Genomic DNA, 18,810 nt, shown 5'->3' on the forward strand with positions numbered 1-18,810 from the left:
AGCAGCTCATCTGTGATTTTTCTACCCCAAGCTCTGTGCCTAGATGGCCGGCTGCCTGCTTTCAAATTGATTTATGGAAACAAGTCCCAGCTGCACTTTGGCCTGCATGTAACAATGGACTAGCAGCATCCCTCCATCACCACTATGTTGTACGGTTTACTCTGCGCTGTTCGGAGTAGGGGTTGCCAGGACACTTGGGATATACTCTTGTCTCTGCCAGTGACCTTCTATGTGATCTTAGGCCAATCATTTCCCCTCTTTCTGCCTCTGTTTCCCCCCCTTCCTTTCTCTGACATGTCTACTAGGACTGTAAGGGCTTTCGGAGAGGGGCTGTGGGGCAGATTTGTAAAGGTATTGATGCACCCATTGGGATTCTCAAAAGCATCAGGGCCCTCAACACCCCTTGAAAACAACAAGTTGTAAGCTCCTAGGTACTTCTGAAAATCCCACTAGGCACTGAAATACCTTTGGAAACATGGCCCCATGTCTTGTTATGTGTACGTTCTGCACACCCATGTATACTCAGCCGGCAGCAGTGTGGAGCTAGGACAGGAGCTCTCAGTTCTTCTCCCAGTGAGCTCCCGTATGTCCTTGAATGATGTCAGGATAGACAGGGTTTGGCTGCTTGGTTCAACTCTAACCGAGGTTTTAAAGTGGCTAGTCTATATAAAATATAATCTGTGTGCTGCCAACTTAACCGGTTATTCAGTTGTTATCTTCTTACAACTATCCCTTTGGAAGAGAAATCACACAGATGCAATAGAATAAATGGTTTGAAATTAAGGTCCTATCAGGCAATATTAAAGTTCTCCAATTTATTTGAAGTTTAAGGCTGGTTGGAAATTTTCAGCTGTGTTCTTTTAAACGGAGATTGGTTTTTCAGCTAAACAACAATAAAGCTCAGAATCTGTCTGCTTTTCTCCAAACATTTTGGGTTATTTTTTAAAGAAACTGAAAACTGAAAACCCAAACATTTTTGGTTTTGTGAGAAAAAAATCCACTTTTCAGCAGAAAGTTTTCATTTGTCCAAAATTGGAATAAAAAATGAGTTTTCCTTAAGGATGGAAAAATTCCAATCAGCAGTAGGTATCCGATTAAATTGAGAGTAAAAGTCTTAACAATTCATATTTATCATCTTAATTTTCCCCTGTATGTTGATCCCCAAACATATGTAATTGAAATAGAAACTTACTGTACTGATCTTTGTGGATTTTTTTTCTCAACGTATGATCCATTCAGTCATCCAGCACCAGGATTCTTTTGTCAATATCTATCTATGTACCAGAATCTAGAAGCTAAAGGCACATGCATCTGAGAATTCTTTCCCCCTTCATTTTGATACCGCACGGACAGAACTAGAGTCAAACCTGTTGCTCTCTGCAGATGAGCTGTGTGTAGCTGGCGTTGAGCATCACTGGCATTAAAGGACTGATACTGCAGAAAAGTGATTTATTCATCTCTATTTCCTGAGGGCTTGCAGGGCTCACTCCCTGGAGCCCTGAACAGCTCAGCAGCAGAGGCCCAGAGGCAAGTGCATAGATGCCTAGGTGAGAAAGTCAAAAGAGCCATTCTGTCCGTCAAGTCTGAACCCCACATAGCACGGGGCCCACGATCTCCCCCAGTGTTCCCTGATTTCAGCCCAGCTTCTGTGTTATCTGTGGGCCATGATCACAAAGATGGAGACAGGCACCTACGGGGATTTATGAATGCTCCTAAATGAGTTACATGGCTAAATCATCTGGTCATTCAGTGGGAGTGAGGAGCTTAACCTCCTTAGATGCTATTGTAAATCCCAATAGGCAGCCATCTCCTTCTTTGTAATCCTGGCCCTGTGTCTCTCGTTAACTTCCAAGGCCTGGGCTTCTCCTGAATTTCAGAAAATGGTGCCTGGGATTCGCAAAGGAGCCTAGGGCAGTAAGGCATGTACATCTTGGGCTCCTAACTCCCTTAGATGCCCTTGAGAATGCCAGCCTGTTATGGTAACTAGTACAGCCAGCAGGGGTGAAAGTAACTTAAAGGACTTACGGGTACACTGGAGTCCTGAGCAGGGGGCGGGGCCTCAACTGAAAGAGGTGGAGCCTTTAAATCCCTGGGCCCCTTACATTGAGATTTAAAGGGACTGGGGCTACAACTGCGGTAGCGGCGGGAGGGTGCTCCGGGTCTTTTAAATCACTGCTGGAGCTACCAGCTGCGGAGGCAGCTGGGAGCCCTGGGGCTCGGTCGGCGATTTAAAGGGCCTGGGGCTCCGGTCACTGAGGGGAGCTCCAGGCCCTTTAAATCGCTGCTAGAGTCCCGCTGCCAGAATCTCTGTGGTAGCAGCGACACCCGGGGGCTCCGGTGCTGATTTAAAAGGCCCGGGGCTCCGGCTACCACTACCACAGCGGAGCCCAAGGCCCTTTAAATCGCCACCTGAGCCCCAGGGCTCCTAGCCACCTCGGCTACCTGGGGTCTCCAGCAGCAGGGCTCTGGTGGCAATTTAAAGGGCCTGGAGCTCTGGCCGCTGCCGGAAGCCGCAGGCCCTTTAAATTGCTGGCCTAGGGAAGCTGGTCCAGCATGGAGTACAGGATCTTGCCAGTATACTGTACCGTACCATACCAGCTTACTTTCACCTCTGACAGCCAGGCATCTAGAGAAAGGAGGTCACGATGCTAAGAACTCCTGTGATTTAAGCCCAGCTATGTAACTATGTTACCTCAACTCTCTGAGCCTCTCTTTACCAAAATTTGGGGGATAATAATTGAGGCTGGATGAAAAATTCATAAAGAAACTTTTATTTAGAGATGATCCATGATTCACCCACTGAATCCATTTTACTCTAGAATCTGAGTGTTTCCCTCCCTGTCCCTTACCCAGCCCAGACCCCCAAGCAAACACCCACAGCCCTTAATCTTCTCCCACCCCTCTCAAAACCCCCACCCCACAGACCCTCTCAGCCCCTGTTCTTTGAGATTCCCCCCTCCCATGGCCAAGAGCCAATTCCCCACCCAGAGTTCCTGACTCAGCTTCCTCAGAGATCCCTACTTAACCTCTCTGCCCATCAGTCCTCTCCTCTGCTCAGACCCAGAACCCTGACATGGCCCAACCCCCAGGGAACAGCCACTCACCCCTGGCTGCAAATACCTGTCCATTCTATCCTCCTTCTTCCCATTGGCAATCCCTGGCCACTACTTCCTTCCTTCTCCACTCTCCTCCTTCCTCTTCCTGGCCAAGCCCCTTTTTTGAACAGTATTTCCAGGGTGGCCTCTGCCTACTGCCAACCAGCACACAGCTAACCTGGGGAACTCACTACCACAAGGTATTGCTGAGACAAAATGACCAGCAAGGTGAGACATTGGCATGCATCACGAGAGCCTTCATGGTTACATTAGATCAGAGAATGAAATAAACCACCATGGTGCAGGTCTCCAGCCAGCCATTAACTCACAGGGAACCTCTCTGACACAGAGGTCAGTGCAGAATTGTCCACTGGGGGGAGTCCTTGTCCCTCCCTCTTCAACAGCTGGGACTGGTCCTTCCAGGAGTCACAGCTCTGAGCCGGGCTGTTCCAAGGAGCCTGTGGAAAGAGGCACATTTAGTCCCATAAAGCTCTGCTGACTCTCAGGGCTGGAGTCACACACTCCAGGGCCATGCATGGGGTGAGGGTAGGGGACTTTCAAGAGAGGCTGGGATAATATAAATAAATTAATGGAGATATTTTATCTCCTAGAACTGGAAGGGACCTTGAAAGGTCATTGAGTCCAGCCTCCTACCTTCACTAGCAGGACCAAGTACTGATTTTCTGCCCAACTCCCTAAGTGCCCCCCTCAAGGATTGAACTCACAATGCTGGGTTTAGCAGGCCAATACTCAAACCACTGAGCTATCCCTCCCCTGGCTCTTCCAGAAAAGGAGCAGGTGACTCTCCCCCAACCCCTTGGGCTCAGCTAGGTGCCCACAGACAGGCAGGGGGCAGTCATGGTCCCCCCAGTCCTTACATCACAGACCAGGGTGTGTGCTTGGGTGAGGCAGTCAGGACTGCTGTGCTCTTCCCCTCCCCCTGCATAGAGAGCCCCCTGCTGGTTCATGAGTTGCTCATGGTTCATGGTTCATGGGTTGCTCAGAGCAGTGGTACTGGGAGTTCAAACCCCATGGAGATGCCTGGAGCAGTTCCCCTCTCCTAGAGCCATTGTCTCAGGCTTTCTTCAGACTCAGGCTGACAATGGTGCAGCTGCTGCACTGGGGGCAGATGTCCCCATCCCACCCCTATTGTTCCAGGTTGTGGGTAATACAGCATCTGGCCCCAGTCAGACCCCGGGCACTGGACACCCCCACCCATCATACCCCAGCATGCCCCATTTCTGATATCTAGTCATGCCATCCTTGATATGGTACTGCAGGCACTCTGATATCAGGGAGTGGTTCTTGAGATTCACCAGGTGGGGAGTTTGCAGCGGGGGGGGGGGCAGAGGGATAGTGAAACGAGATAGGAGACACTGTGGTCAGTGGAACACTGGGGGGCAGAGCACCACATAAAGAAGGGCCACGCCCCAGGGGATTCTGGGATTGAGGGTCCCAACACCTCATAGAGAAAGGCTGTGCCCTAGGGGATTTGGGATTGAAGGTCCCAATACCTCATAGAGAAGGACTGTGCCCCAGGGGATTTGGGATTGAAGGGCCCAGGACCACACAGAGAAGGGCCACACCTCACCAGGGCCTGGAGTCAAAGGACCTGAATCTCCTCTTCCTTAGACCAGATATACTCCATTGTAACACCATGGACTTATCCTGCGAAGAGTGATGGGGGAATCAGGCTCATTGACTGCAATGGAGTTACTCCTGATTACATCAGGGTGAATGAGAGGGAATCAGCCCCATTGACTCCAAAGAAATTACTTCTAACTTTTCTTAATGTTCGCGTGTTTTGATGCTGATTTATTGTGCCCAGATAGAGATCAAACCAGGGCTCAGATCCTCACAGCAGGGAATGTTTCCAGTGCTCAAGGGCCACTCATCAGCTCTTGGAGGAAATAAAGTGACAGCGTTATTATCCAAAGGGTCTAGCTCTCAGTTAGGCCCATCAGCCTTCGAACTGCTTGGAGTCGCGCCGAATGGATTACACTGATCACATGCACGGAGAGAGGATGAGCTGGTTGAAAGCTACCTCTGGCTCACAGGCTGTGAGTCCTTGAACGGGAAATGTCCAGTAGTGGCTGACAAACCCGCATGTCATCTGGGCACTTCAGTTCAGATCTGACCCTGAGCCGAAATCTAAACCTAAGAATAAGGAGGCACCTGGCTCTGTCTGAGGGTTTCGAATTGTGGGGAAATGTCACCTGGGCACCGCAGGATATTTAGAAGGTGATTAAACAATTTTTGAAATGCACCTACCTGCTGGGAGGGGAGGATGATGGGGGTGGGAATTGGGAGAAGGCTTTTGGGGGTAGGGAGTAGAGGGGTGATTATGGGGTGGGGGACAGAAAGGGTGAGTGGGTAGGAGATGAGTTGGGAGTCAGGAGATGAGGAGGGGTGGGACACTGGGAAGAGGGGACATGAGGTTGAGTGACAAGGAGACTGGGAGAACAGAGGGATGTGATGTCCTGTCTCTTTCAATGTTCAGGGGGCTCTATGCTCTAAAAACATAAAAACGGTCATACTGGGTCAAACCAAAGGTCCATCAAGAGCAGTATCCTGTCCTCTGACAGTGGCCAATGGCAGGTGTCCCAAAGGGAATGAACAGACAGGTTATCATCAAGAAATCCATGCCCTGTCACTCAATCCCAGATTCTGTCAAACAGAGGCTAGGGACACCATCCCTGCCCATCCTGGCTAATAGCCATTGATAGACCTATCTTCCATGAATCTATCTAGCTCCCTTTTGAACCCTGTTATAGTCTTGGCCTTCACAACACCCTCTGGCAATGAGTACCAGAGATTGACAGCGTGTTAGGTGGAAAAAATATTTTTGTGTGTTTGTTTTAAACCTGCTACCTATTAATTTCATTTGGTGGTCCCTTGTTCTTGTATTATGAGAAGGAGTAAATATCACTTCCTTATTTACTTTCTCTATACCACTCATGATTTTACAGACTTCTATCATATCCCCAATTAGTCACCTCTTTTCCAAGCTGACAAATCCCAGTTTTATTAATCTCTCCTCATACAGAAGCCGTTCTATATCCCTAATATTTTTTGTTGCCCTTTTCTGAAACTTTTCCAATTTCAATATATCTTTTTTGAGATGGGGTGACCACATCTGCACGCAGTTTTCAAGGTGTGGGTGTACCATGTATCATATATAGAGGCAATATGATATTTTCTGTCTTATTATCTCTCTCTTTCTTGATGATTCCCAACATTCTGTTCACTTTTTTGACTGCCGCTGCACATTGAGTGGATGATTTCAGAGAACTATCCACAATGACTCCAAAATTTCTTTCTTGAGTGGTAACAGCTAATTAAGACCCCATTATTGTATGTGTAAAGTTAGGATTATGTTTTCCAATGTGCATTACTTTGCATTTATCAACATTAAATTTAATCTGCCATTTTTTTGCCCAGTCACCCAGTTTTGTGAGATCCTTTTGTAGCTCTTCGCAGTCTGCCTGGGTCTTAACTATCTTGAGTAGTTTTGTATCATCCACAAATTTTGCCACCTCACTGTTTACCCCTTTTTCCAGATCATTTAAGAATATGTTAAATAGGACTGGGCCCAGTACAGATCCTTGGGAGAACCACTATTTATCTCTCCATTCTGAAAACTGACCATTATTTCGTACCCTTTGTTTCTTATCTTTTACCAATCCATGAAAGAACTTTCCCTCTTATCCCATGACTGCTTATTTTGCTTAAGAACCTTTGGTGAGGGACTTTGCCAAAGGCTTTCTGAAAATCTGAATACACTATATCCACTGGATCTCCTTTGTTCGCATGCTTGTTGACCCCCTCAAAGAATTCTAGTAGATTGGTGAGGTATGATTTCCCTTTACAAAACCCATGTTGACTATTTCCAAACAAATTATGTTCATCTATGTGTCTGACAATTTTGCTCTTTCCGATAGTTTCAACCAATTAGCCTGGTAATGAAGTGAGACTTACTGGCCTGTAGTTAAAAATTGGTATTACATTAGCTTATTACTGTTTAGTTTATCAATTTGTTCCATAACCTCCTCTAATGACATCTCAATTTGGGACAGTTCCTCAGATCTGTCACCCAGAAAGAATGGCTCAGGTTTGGGAATCTCCCTCACATCCTCATGAGTGAAGACTGATGCAAAGAATTCATTTAGTTTCTCCGCAATGGCCTTATCGTCTTTGAGTGCTCCTTTAGCATCTCGATCGTCCAGTGGACCCACTGGTTGTTTAGCAGGCTTTCTGCTTCTCATGTATTTAATTTTTTTTTTTTGCTATTACTTTTGGAGTCTTTGGTTAGCTTTTCTTCAAATTCTTTTTTGGTCTTTCTAATTATATTTTTACACTTCATTTGCCAGTTTATGCTCTTTTCTATTTTCCTCATTAGGATTTATCTTCCACTTTTTAAAGGATGCCTTTTTGCCTCTGACTGCTTCTCACTTGCCTCTCACATTCTCTCCCCTCCCCAGCACAAAGCTTCACTTTCCTGTTAGGTTCAGTTTTGCAGTGGGAACAATAAAGTGAGCACAGCACCCAGCAGTAATTCTGTTAGCAATCTCTGAGCCTGTGTGTCTATCTCCTTCTCTGCTGGATACAGAACTAGAACAAGGGGCAGGGCATCTGACAATCCAACATTCCCCTCCCTTGTGTGTGACAATATCAGAGGGCTCTCGACGCATCTATGGGTGTCCGATACCACTCCCTCTCCCCCTTTGTGATCTTGGGGACTTTCTCGTTGCCTTTTGGCAGGAATGGGGACTGAGCCTGTCTCCCTAATCACCACTCCCAATGTGTGCCAGGGTCTGGGGAAGCGCCAACCGTCGGGGTGTGAAGCTGAGAAGAGTGAAAGGAGGACATGAACCCACAGAACACTCAAGAGCCTGCTGGTACCTGGGTGACTGATATGAGTGGAGCAGTTCACAACTCTCCGAGCAATTGTTTCAGGCAGTATTGTCTTCTGCAGGTTTTTCTCACTCTTCTGAGAATAGCTCATTGAGATAAACAGGTCACTTCATACCTATCTGAGCCTGCATTGCTGCAGATGGCTGTGTCCAGCTTTGTGCTGCGCTTACAGACAGATTTGGGTGTGAGGGGTTGATGTGAGGGGAACGAGACTGGCCAAGCAGTGCACAGAATACAGCTCCTTTCCAAAAAAATGTGATAGTTGTTAAAAGCGCCTTTTGCTTCACTCATCATCCATGTCCATGGCCACATACAGCCGCCAAAATGACCACTAATTCTGAACAACAAATTTTCTTTCTGTTAAAAAACTAGGAAATAAAAGGGGAAAAAACTTCATTAACACAGAGTTAAGGTTTCTCAGTGACAGCTCATGCCGGTCCAGAAGTTCAAGTTCAGCTAAACTGATTCTTCTAGCAAGGAAATGCAGAATTGAATTAAATGTCCTCATAATTTTGATAGATAGATAGATAGATAGATAGATAGATAGATAGATAGATAGATAGATAGATAGATTCTTATCTAATTCACAGTAGAGTAACTCCACTGACTTCAGTGACCTTAATCTGGATTATTACTACTGTGAACATAGAGTTTTTGCATAAAAAGACTGCACATCACATTCCCATGGAGACAATAATGTCATCAGTTCATTATATCTGTAAAGAAGCACAGTATGCAAACATGGTCATGGGAGAAAAGTAAATTTTATTCTTCTTGAATAACTTCCCCTCAGTCAGTTTCCTCAGGGCACCTTTTACCTCCATGTTCCTCATGCTGTAGATGACTGGAGGCACTACAGAATAGAGAACAGCCACCATGACATCCAGACCTGATGTTGAGCTGGAGGTGGGTTTCAGGTAGGCAAAGCTACCAGTGCAAAAGAACAAGGAGACCACAGTGAGGTGAGGGAGACAGGTGGAGAAGGATTTATGCCAGCCCCGCTCAGAGGGGATTCTCAGCACTGTTTTGAAGATCTGAACATATGACACAATTATAAAAGCAAACCAACTTAAACCTAAAAAGAAGAGAAAAGAAATAATAACAACTTCACCAAGATATGAGTCAGAGCAGATGATCTTGAGCAGCTGGTGGATTTCACAGAAGAACTCATACACCTTGTTGCCACCACAAAAAGGTAATGCAAATATCTTCCCAGTCTGCTTAATAGAAATGGGAATTCCACCGATCCAGGCACTGGCAGCCATTTGAACACAAGCTCTCCTGTTCATTATAGTCTCATAGTGCAGTGGTTGGCAGATGGCGACGTATCGGTTGTACGCCATGATAGTGGGAAAAGCAAAGTCAACCGCAGTGAAGAAAATGAAGAGAAAGGCTAGGTCTACACTACCCGCCTGAATCGGCGGGTAGAAATCGACCTCTTGGGGATCGATTTATCGCGTCCCGTTGGGACGCGACAATCGATCCCCGAATCGACGCTCTTACTCCACCAGCGGAGGTGGGAGTAAGCGCCGTCGACAGAAAGCCGCAGAAGTCGATTTTGCCGCCGTCCTCACAGCGGGGTAAGTCGGCTGCGATACGTCGAATTCAGCTACACTATTCACATAGCTGAATTTGCGTATCTTAAATCGACTCCCCCCCTGTAGTGTAGATGTACCCAAAGACTTGGGCAATGCATCCAGCATAAGAAATCGACCTGGTGTTCAATAGGGAGTTGAGCATGGACTTGGGGACAGTGACCGAGATGGATGTGATGTCTAGTATGGACAAATTCAGCAGGAAGAAGTACATGGGGGTGTGAAGGTGGTGGTCAAGCACTACAGGGATGAGAACAAGAAGGTTTCCCACCAGGGCTGCCAGATAAATCCCTAGAAACACCACGGAGTGTAAAATCTGCAGCTCCCGAACCTCAGAGGATGCCGGGAGAAGGAACTCAGTCACGGTGGCTCAGTTGGACATTTTTTTCTGTAGATATACACTACAGAGGGAAGGCCAATGTGCAATGGTCATGGAAGGAGAAACAGAAGATAGATAGAGACTGTTTTTATTCATTACTCTGCAGGATACATATTGCAGATCAGGAAAATAACAAGATCCTTCCTTTTATTCTCCATCACCATGTAATTACCAGGTTTACATAAACAGGTTCATGAGCCTCAAGTTATTGGCATCTTCTTATTCAACAGACCTACTGCTTGTGTTTATTTTCAGCCAAGTCTGGTCATTTTGTCACACCCCAATGGCCCCCTCCCTCAAAGGGTCCCCTGGGGAAGGTAGATACACATTGTATATTGCTAACCTGTTGCAAGCATCGCAGGGCATTTTGGGGAAGAGTTAAAGGTGTGAGTGAGTGTGGAATGGAAGATTTCTTTGCAGATCGTGAAAGGTCAAAAGGGGAAGAAGGAAGAGAGGAGAGAATGAGTTAACTCCACACTCCTCCTAGGCCCAAAGATAAGACGCTGACTCCAGCCCACTGAAGGCCACAACACAGATCTGACTTTCGGTTGCCTGCCAAGAAAGAGAGGGGCCCAGAATTCATCAACCAATCATGAGAAAGGAACATTCAGCTGAACAGACCTGCAGAGGCAGCCCATAGCAAGCGAGACAAGTGAAGGCCAGCACGGAGGAAAACAAAGAGGACAACAAAGTCTAGCCGGTGTGTTTTGGGAAAGTTGAGGAAACCACAAAGGTTGTGGAGCGAAACACCCCCTAAAGGAACCCTGGATTAAAAACCCTCCTGAGAGCTGGAGCAATTCAAAGATCAACAGCGGACCTCAGACGGCCTGAGCCCAGGACAGAACTCCTGTCCACCCTTCCCCCTCTTCTTCTTACGTTACACCCAGGCTTGACCAGCCTCGGGTAGAGAATGTGTGAGTATGAAAGTGGGTTAGGGCTTGGGGAACTAACGCTTTCTGCCTTCCTTTGAATGACGTGGGGAGTACTCATCACTCTCCACTGCTATTTTATTATTTTATTAATAAAGCTTTAAAACTTAGACACTTGGTTTGTTTCATCATCTCCTCCCTAAAGATCCTGTGGCCTCAGCCTGATTACCTGATGCCTCAGGCAGATTAGTAACAAAAACCTGTCACAGTTTTGGTGGAGAATTGAGGATGGGGGGAGCCCTGCAGTGTTCACCAACTGTTCTGCTCTTGGTATTTCATGTTTGCTCTGTCTGGCACTGTTGATCTTTCATGTTGAGGATTTTATGATTAAAGGTGAGCCCCACCCTCAGTCGTAGTATGACTGATAATTGGAGGGAGGCTTAGTGTTCCTCTCTCCACCACGGTTGGCAGGGAGAGGGTGCAAGTCGGTCTACCCCCAGTCGTAGCAGTACTGGGCAATAGGAGGAGGACTTAGAGATTCGGAGAAGTGGACAATCTTCAGTGCATACACACTCAGTCGTAGTATGATTGAGTAGAAGAGGAGAGCTTAGGGTTTCTCGCTCAGCCCGAGAGGGGCACTTGAAGAGGAGAGCTTTGGGTTTCTCGCTCAGCCCAATGGGGAAGTTGGTGTATGGACCCTTGGTGGGAGCAGACCGAGTAATACTCAGGGAGACTTAGGGGCCAGGCCTGGGGGTGGTGTTAGGCAAGTGTCTGGTGGCTGGGCCACCCATGTAATCCAGCCGGGCTCAGCCCAAAAAGGTGATGTGACTCCCGCCAAGGGATTCACCAACTGCAAGGCGAAGGATGAGGGTCGGGTGCTGTAATAAATTAAGGTGGGGGTAGCTGCCTTTGATGGACACCCAGCCAGACAGTTAGCTGTAAAATCCCTCTTGGTAGCTGTTCTCTACTTGCTTTACCTGGAAAGGGTTAAAAAGTCTCCCAGGTAAAGAAAAAAACAGTGGGCACCTGACCAAAAAAGCCAATGGGAAGGCTAGAACTTTTTAAATTTGGGAAAGAAACTTTCCCTTTGTTCTGTTGTTCTCTCTGGGCTGCAGAGACTTGGAGCAGCAATGGTATAAGCAGAAATGCTGTGTAAGGTTTGAACCAGGTATGAAAAAAATTATCTTCCATACCTAGAAGGAATCATTTGGATAGGGAATTTTTAGATAAATGAGATCAGGTTTATTTCTTTATTTTGGCTTGTGAATCTCCTTTGTGCTAACCCCAGATGCTTTTGTTTGCTTGTAACCTTTAAGCTGAACCCCAAAGAAAGCTAGTTGGGGTGCTTAATTTTTGGAATTGCTCTTTTAAAATCTAACAAAAGCTTAAGTTCCAGGCTTTTTGTTTTTAATAAAATTTAACTTTCTTAAGAACAGGATTGGATTTTTGGTGTCCTAAGAGGTTTATGCATATGCTGTTTGATTAGCTGGTGGCAATAGCTAATTTACTTTGTTTTCTTTCTCAGCTCTTCCCTAGGCAGGGTGGGGACTGGGTGAAACAGCTTGAGGGTACCCCACAGGGGGGAATTCTCAAGTGCTCCTTCCTGGGTCCAAGGGGTTTTTTTGCATTTGGGTTTACCAAACCAAGGTCAGAGAAAAGCTGTAACCTTGGGAGTTTAATACAAGCCTGGAGTGACAAGTATTAATTTTAGAATCCGTGTGGATCCCCACCTTCTGCACTCAAAGTGACAGAGTGGGGATTCAGCCTTGACAGGTGCAATGCCGGAATGGCAGCAGGAGGGATGGACCATGACAGACTGGCCCTTTGCAATAGAGATTGGCTCTAGGGACATGTAATGTCACTTTGTTGGCTGAGAGAGAGCCTGAACTGTTCAAAGAGATGGAAAGGTTCTGGCTAGATAGAGTCGGCCTCACCTCCACACATAGCACTAGCTCTGGAATTAAACTTCTCGACCGAGGGTGGTCTCTTTCCTACTCTGGAGTGGTCCCATGTGAGAGGCCCCGGGCGGGTGTGAGGATACTCACAGTTCTCCGGCTGGTGCTGTGCAGTTGGAGTTTGTCCCGGTTGACGAGAGGGTTGCCTTGTTGAGACTTGGATCTCAAAGAGGAAAACCTTGACTATTGTTTATGCCTATGCGCCTAACAGCAGTCCAGAGTACATGGCTTTTTTGGAGATGGTGGGATTGTTGCTCAATAGACTGTCACCTACCGACTCTGTCTATCTACTGGGGGACTTCAATGCCCACATGGGGAATGATAGAGATAGCTGGAAGGGAGTGATTGGGTGGAACAGCCTCCCTGATCTGGATCTGAAAGATGAGTTGTTATTGGATCTGTGCTAGTCATGAACTGCCCATAATGAACACTATGTTCAAACACAAGGTTGCTCATAAATGTACTTAGTAACAGCACCTTGGACTGAAGATCAATGATCGATGTCATAGTCATCTTATCGGATCTAAGGCTGTATGTTCTGGACACCAGGGTGAAGAGAGGGGAAGACCTGTCAACTGATCACCACTTGCTGGTGACTTGGACCTGATGCATGGCCAGATAGACATGGGAGGTCCAAGCGATCAGTGCAGGTCGCCTGGGAATGTCTGGGGGAGGACCCTGTGAGGAAAGAATTCAATTCCCACCTCTGGAAGAACTTCATCCTGCATTCCGGGTGAGGTCTTGGACATTGAGTCCGAGTGGACCATATTCAGGGACTCCATCATTGAGGCAGTCACTGCTGCAGAGATGGCCTTCCTCACGGTGATGGCATATGACCACTATGTAGCCATCTGCCTTTGTCTGCATGACAGAAAAATCATGAACAGAAGTACATGTGTCCAGATGGCAGCTGGTTGCTGGGTCAGCAGCACAACCTCTTCATTGTTTCTTACTGTTGATACCTTCAGGCTGCACTTCTGTGAGTCCAGTGTGATCGATCAGTTCTTCTGTGACATCCCACAGCTGCTAAAGGTCTCCCTTACTAATATACATGACCATGAACTTTTGCTTCTTGTCTGTTGCTCAGTGTTTGGCTCCATGGTCATTATTTCCATATTTGTGTCCTACATTCATATTTTCTCCACTATGCTGAGAATCCCTTCTACACACGGCAGGTACAAAGCCCTCTCTACCTGCCAGCTCCACCAGAGTGTGTTTTCTTTATTTATGAGCACCACCATGTTCACCTACATGAGGCCAAAATCAATGTCCCCACTGTATCAGGACCTGCTGGATGTTGTAATGCCCCTATTGAATCCCTGATTTACAGCCTCAGAAACAAGGAAATAAAACATGCTTTGGGGAAAATAATAGAAAGGACATTTATCATGAAGAAAAATTAATCCCTCTCCTCTGTTTCTTAGAGATTGTCCAGATAACACACATGATGAAATAAATTCATTCCCATGTTTCATCATGACTGATTGACCAATTCAGACCCTCATAGATTACAAGGCTGTAAGGGACTATTATGATCATCTACTCTCACCTATTGGGTAACACAGGACAGAGAATTTCCCCCAGTGATTCCTGCATCTAGCCAATATTTTGTGGTTGAGAGAGAGAAAGAGAGAGAGAGAGAAAGAGAAATTTAGAAAGACATCTTTGTTAATCTGTATCCCTACATGTGATTTAGGAGCTTTGTGTGTTGGTCTAAGAGGAGGGATGAGACAGTTCCAACACCTCCCCCACAAGCCAGATACAGTCACAAAACCAATTACTGCAAGTCAATTAAAGCTCAATGGGTCCAGCCACTCAGAGAATGGAGCATGCAAGATGGGGCATAGATGGCCTGGCTAGATACTCCAGCCTTCTGAGGCAGAAGGAACATTTCACACATCTGAGAAATACTATATGTGGGTCCAGATGCACAGGGAGGGTGGGGACTATCAATTCCCCCAGTTTTCTCTGGAAAAGGGAGACAGAATCACAGTGAGAATATGAGCCCAGGCTGGGTCTTAGAAGTTTCTTGGCTTCCTAAGAGCATGTGAGTTGGTTCATGTCTTCTTCTGTAACTCAAGAGGGACCCATCACAGTCAGCTTGCAAAGAAGGGTACATTTTATAGAAACAAAGAATATCAGGGTTGGAAGAGACCTCAGGAGGTCAACTAGTCCAACCCCCTGCTGAAAGCAGGGCTAATCACTGGACAGATTTTTGCTCCAGGTCCCTAAATAGACTTCTTAAGGATTGAACTCACAACCCTGGGTTTAGCAGACCAATGCTCAAACCACTGAGCTACTCCTCCCCCCAATTTAGCTGGGACTAAATATATTATCATACTTCCATAGAGTTTAAGGCCAGAAGGGACCATTAGATCATCTGGTCTCACCTCCTCTACACAACAGGACATAAAATTTCACTTGGCTATCCCTGTATTCAGCCCGATAACATGGGTAAGGCTAAAGTATTTCAGTCCTCAGCAGACGGACCTGTTGTGAGACTGTGACGATGTAGGAATTTTTGCAATGTTTTCTATAAATCCTGTGTGTGCCTCAGTTTCCCCTGTATGCTGCATTGTTACCTAGTGGGAGGATAAGAACTGGATGCTGGAAGGAGTCAGGGCTCTCACCTGGGACCTGACCAACAAGAGATGGAGAGAGACAAAGAGCTTGAACAACAATGTTCACTGTAGCTTGGCAGGGCTCTGGGCTAACCAGAAGGGACTTGGACCATGTTTTAACCTTCAGTTCTCTGTGCTAATCTAAGGACTTTCCATGCTGCATTCCAGACCCTACTTTATTGACAACGCTGTTTGAGTGACACTGCAAATGCTAGGTGAGGTGCATTAATCCCTGAAGAGTGGACAAGTCTCTACCAGGAGCCTGTCTCAGCTGGACTCGCTGAACAGTGCTCATGGTGCAAAGCAGGAGGGCTGAAGCCCCAGAGGTTCATTCAAGGAGGCAGTGAGGCTTAGCCTATGCAGGAAGAGCAAGACCCCTAGGGGGTCTGGCACACTGAGGAGGTTCCTCCTAGAGACTGTTCCAAATCTGGGCACGTATCACCAGTCCTGTGGATCCATGACAGAGCCACAAGCAGAGAACAGGAGAGATTGAGGTGCCACCAATGCCTTAGGCCCCTGCAACAGTAGGGAATTGATTAGGTCTGACATGCCCAGATGATCCCAGCAGGTGACCCGGGCCCCATGCTGCTGAGGAAAGTGAAAAATCCCCAAAGTTCCCGACAATCCAGACTGGGGAGATTTAGGTGAGCAATAGGCATTGGAGCATGTGAGCCAGACCCACTAACCAGGCATCTAGAAAAAAGGATTCTCTGGGTCACCTAAGAGCACTGGTCCACCCTTTCCAGTGCCCTGCTCCAACTGAGGCCAATATTTGATGCTTCAGATGAAGGGTGGAGGAGGAAGGAAATCCATCTGACCAATTGTGTATTGGGGGAAAAAGTCCTACCTGCCCCCTTCAGACAGACAGCTGAAGCTCTGAAGCATGAACTTTCATTAGATGTGCATAGGCTGTTTGTTGTTGTGAAACCTGTTTTTTAAAGGTTTGTTCCAATTGCTAAATAAAATACTGTGTTTTAAGGTGGATGTTGGTCAATTTCACCAGTCACAGGTTCCTGGAGTGAAGAAACACAGGTGCCTGAAATCCAGTTGGACATGCAGGGTGATAAGCAGTTGGTATGTGGGATAGAGTACCTAGGTCCTGGTCTGAGAGTGCAAGGAGCATGAAATTCCGCTCTGAGTCAGATGAGGGCATGAGGCTCAACACCTGAGGTGGGTGTTTTCAGAGAGACCAGAGAGTAGGGAGAGGTGTCCCTAGCCCATAACCAGCTCTACCCTTGGCACGGCCATATGACAGTGACACTATCAGGAAACTTCTGCAGGTCGTAAAAACAAGGATCCTGGGGAACAATTTCAAATCATGAAAGATGAGAAATGGCCTAATACCCCTTGACTTCAAAGGGAGGAGATTGGGGGACTGAACGATTGCTCTAGGCATTGTTCAGCAAGGAAGTGTCTGGAAAGGAAAGGCCCTTATCATGATGTGGGCTTAAGAGGTAGAAGGTTTGGTGCCCCAGATTTCTTTCCTCAGTACTGCTTGTAACAGGATAATGCACAGAGTGAAGCACTCAGGGAGAAGTGAATTGGGCCAGTCTCATCCAGTGAGTCTGCAGCAGACCCAGGAATTAAACCTAGACCTCACGACCCACACCGTCTGGCCAGCATGTCTCCAGAGAAATCAGCCATGCCAAGTGATTGCAATGGACACAGGGACTTTCACTAGGGCATTTGGGGCTCCACCATCTGAGACCAATAAATGTACCTCTGAGAAGGAGTCGGGTCCTTAATAATATGAAGACAGGGAAAAGGGGGCCTAGCGTAAACTTTCAGAAGTTATTAGTGACTTGGGTGACTCAAGCAGGCACCCCTCAGAAAAGAGACACCTTAAAATGAGCCTGATTTGAGGAGGGCAGGTCCTCGGCACTTTCTGTGGGTCAGGAGTAGTTAAAGGTGTCTCACCCTGGACACCCAAAATCTCCAGTGGCTTTTGAAAACTGAGACCAATGTGCTAATAAGATCCCCTGGCTTATTCACTGAATAAGGTGGGCTGCTGTAATGAACTGAACATCTCAGTCAGTTCCTTGTGGGCAGAAGGACATATCATGCAAACTGGCCCTCTGTGCACAGTCATCTGCACCACGCTGGTCAATCTCTTAAGAGAGATCAAGGATTGAATTTGACATGGAGAACCGATTTCCCAGGGTGCCCGCTAGGGAATGGCTGAAGCTCTTTGCACAGAGTGGGATGAGGTAGGGTGAAGCCACTGCCAGAGCTTTACATTTTTGTTACTTAAATATATAAACATTCACTTTCTGGAATGGCGGAAACATTCAGGGCGAGGGAAAGACAAGCAGATGCAGAGCACCTGGTAGGCATCCCAGAGCCCTCAAAATGTAGGTCAAGATTTGGAGCAACACTAAATCAGTTTTAACATTTTACATTCTTCGGCACATTATTTCAGCTATGGTTTCACACGGCATGGCAGAGTCAATTACATTGTCTTCCCTAAACCCATGGGGGCCAAATGCATTCCTGGTGTAACTCCACAGAAGAAATCCAACTCACGGCAAGAATGTGTCCAGCCCATTTGGTTGAGTTATTTCCTCCTGAATCCACTCCAGTGCCCCACTGGGGATAACCAGAGCAGTCTGCTCCCCATAGTTGGCTCTCAGGGAACCCGCACAGTCTGTTAGTTTTAGTTGCTATTGCTACCTGCATTCCTGAGCTGTTGGGATGGTCCTTGTACACTGTGCAGAAGCTGAACATGGGGGCAAGGATTGTGAATGGTTGGTGCTTCAGGGTGTCCTGAGAAAGTGTGATAGTTCTTGATTTTAACCCCACACTGGCCATTGGGAAGCAAATGAGGTCTCATTTCACACCACATTCACATGTGACTATCACAGAGAGCTCAGTGTAAACAGGGAGTGTCTGGCTCGGGGCACAGGGAACACTTCCTCACTAGGGACCTTCTTCAGATCGGTCCAATAGAGTAGTGCCCAGAAGCTGTCCACTTTCTGACCCCTGTGAAAAGAGTGGGTGACATTTCTCAAAGTCCTGTGCAAAAAACCAGAGCACACGCACCCAACCAATGAATCTGAGCTAATCCACTCCTTTGGGAGACTCAGCGGAGACCAAGGACCAGCCCTGACCCAGAGAGACCATCTCACAGTACAATAGGGGAACTCAGTTCCCAGCTCCTGTTAAGTCATTGGCCTCTTTTTGGAAATTGCACCAACCAGCAGATGGGGGGAAATCACAGGCAAACATGGCAGGGGCGGGGTTTCTAGAGATGGACCAGAGCCAGAACCCCATAACACAAGTCCTTCTTGACCTGAATAGCTCAGGTTGGGCCTATCTCTGGATATTTCAGTCAAGAATATTCATCTTCATTCAGCGGAACTATTCCCAGTGTTTATAAAGAAGG

This window comes from Chrysemys picta, chromosome 12 (genome assembly GCF_011386835.1).
Source record: "Chrysemys picta bellii isolate R12L10 chromosome 12, ASM1138683v2, whole genome shotgun sequence".
Taxonomy (NCBI): domain Eukaryota; kingdom Metazoa; phylum Chordata; order Testudines; family Emydidae; genus Chrysemys; species Chrysemys picta.